Here is a 2,719-nt window from a genome sequence, read left to right on the forward strand (position 1 = left end):
TTCAGGGTGTCTCCAGGGAATGCCTAGTAATCTCCCATAGGTGTCCCATATTGTGACATCTGGGAAACCCACAACAGATGACCAGGGACACATTATATGGTTGTGAAATGAGGCACTGATAGACTACATCCTTGTGAAGTGGGTCAAAACTTCTGTGGAACTGGTCACCACAGCAAAGACCCAAAGAAGTGAGCCCCAAAAGGTAAAAGTGATCCCTAAGAAATGTCTAATACAGTCCTCCCCTTCACTGCTCAGATCCACTCATGCCCTCCATCCCTTAAATCCAGTCTGCCGAATCCCCTTGGAGTGGTGACCAGCCATAATCTCCTTAAAGACTTGATGAAAAAAGATTATGGAACCAGCTAAAGTCCCTACACCTGCAGCCATTCAGCGCCACAATCAATATTCATCATCTCCCTCCTCCATCACTCTAAGGTGGATGACATCACTTTAGATTCTCTGCCTCTCCGTCTGCACTTTGGTTGGTCTGGGTTGCTTTCCAGGTGTGATATCATGGGCCCTCAAAGAAAAATTTGAGTCCTTAGTTGCCTTGCCCTTGTTAGACATGTGGTAAAGTTGCCCATTCACAGCATCACTGGCAAGGATGTCCAGTGAGTCCCATGGGTTCCCATATACTCCTCTCTGCCCTTCACTGTACAGAAGCCACCCCAGTTGCTCATGGCAGGGTCTATTACCTCTACTAGTAAAGTGACTTCTTTCTTTACCTCTAGCCCCTTAGCATGCAGACCCTAAAATGACCTAGCAGTAAGGAAATGGTGGTGGGTCCAAGGTGCAACAATTTATCTTTCACTTAACAGGGATGATTGGGTGTGCTCTAAGCCAGTGGGTCCCTGGAAGCTCACTCCATGTAGTAGATCTCTGAATCTTTGTAGAGCTTATCTGCCATGGCATGTGTGTGTCTTAGTACTTCCTCCTGACAGATCCAATTAGTTTCATTTCATCAATATTGTTAACAGAGCGTAGGAGAGGTGGTTCAAGGATGGCCTTTCTTCCTTCTTTCATAGCTGTTATTTTCTGTGTTCTCCCTAGTGCAGGCACTTTCTTAAAGGTTATGGGGTATCCCCTCAATGAATCCCCAACAATTAAAAAAAGGTTATGGGGTACCTATCTCAAGTGCGTGCTACATGTAATGAGTTTGGTCCTTACCTCCCTTCTCAGGAGACTCACCTTTATAATCATCAGGACCAGGGACTTTCCAGAGCATGGGCCAGATCATATCAGTTGTCATAAACTCTTCAGGCTTAGGAAGTTCCTGGCATGAAAATCTGTGGAATTGAACTAAAGTATTTGAGCTGGGCTGATCCAAGAAGGCTTGAAGCAATTCCCGGGAAGCAATGCTGCCTTTGTACAAATCCTCTTCCCCTGATATAGAAATTGAAGAACAAGGGTTCCTACTAAGATGTTTCACTGGGTCCCTCTCCCATAAGAGGTGCATTTCATGGAGTATCTGTAACCATCTAGAATTCCCTTGAATTATCTGTGCAAATCAGAGCCCAGAAGAGCAAGAGCAGGTGGAGAGAGAAATGAGCCTGGAGGCAGAGACTTGCCACAAAGACATATGGAAATGTTTTCTATAGTATCACAGCTGACCTTTATCCACCCTTCTCCCCGTGTTATTTTATCTTGACAGTTACCATGCACCTGCTGTGCCTTAAGCACTGTGCTTTTATATAGATTAGCTCACTTCACAAAGAGCAGAAATTTCAGATTATCTGTGAGCTGGTGGGGGAGGGGGATGGTCTTGGGTGAGTCTCTGGCCTGTTTCCAGATCTATTAAATGAGTGGGTGTGCTCAATGATCTCTCAGTGTTCTTCCAGTCTAAATTTGCTAAAATTCCATGCAGCTCTGAGATTTTTCTCCTTCCAACAGAAGCCCCAGTGGAGCTTCCAATTCTGTCTTCACTTGAGCTTCCCCCCCAAAGTGAAGCCTCTTGAATGCAGGTGGCTTACTTTTTGAAGTGACCCCAGGAAATAGGAGTGAGGAAAGTTGAAGAAAGAAAGAATAAAGGAAGGAAAGGAGGAAGGGAGGGAGCTGAGACCTTAGTGGCAACACTGGGGAGAGGTCAGCTGAGCAAAGCAGCCCTGATCTCCTCCCAGCCAGGACCCCCAGGGAGGGGAGAAGGAAGTTTCCCAACACTCGCCACACACTGCCTCTCCTTTTCCAGTGGAATATTCTGCCTGACTGCTCTGGCGTCCATCACTAGCAGCTGTCCCACCTCCTACGAGGGCATTCTCCTTGGGGCACTTCCCCACGTGGCTACCCCAATAAGCCCCAGACATAGCAGAGCCTCTGAGCTGAGTGTCCCCAAGCCTGCTGCTGGAGCCCCCTCCACACGAGCACATCCACACAGGTTCCTCACCGCCTCACCTCTCCCCTGTGCTTTCTTCTCGCAGCTCTAATTTGGCACCATCCTTCCTGCCCTCTTATGAAGTGAGGCCAAACCTCTGTGGAACTGGTCACCACAGCAGAGGCTCAAAGAAGTGAGCCCAAGAGGGTAGAAAGGGATGCCTAAGAAACACCCATGTGAATCCTGGTCTCCCTCCTCTCCCTATGACCACCTCCTGCCATCAGTCAGAAAACCCTGCCCACTGGACCCCTGTGGAGCCTGGACACCCTGGCATGACTTGTCCCCATTTCCCCTGAGTGGGCCACAGCAGAGCTCCCCCACCTGGCTCTGACTTCTTCCATCCATCCCTTC

Source organism: Otolemur garnettii, unplaced genomic scaffold, assembly GCF_000181295.1.
Source record: "Otolemur garnettii isolate 467f Iridium unplaced genomic scaffold, OtoGar3 scaffold00013, whole genome shotgun sequence".
Classification (NCBI taxonomy): domain Eukaryota; kingdom Metazoa; phylum Chordata; class Mammalia; order Primates; family Galagidae; genus Otolemur; species Otolemur garnettii.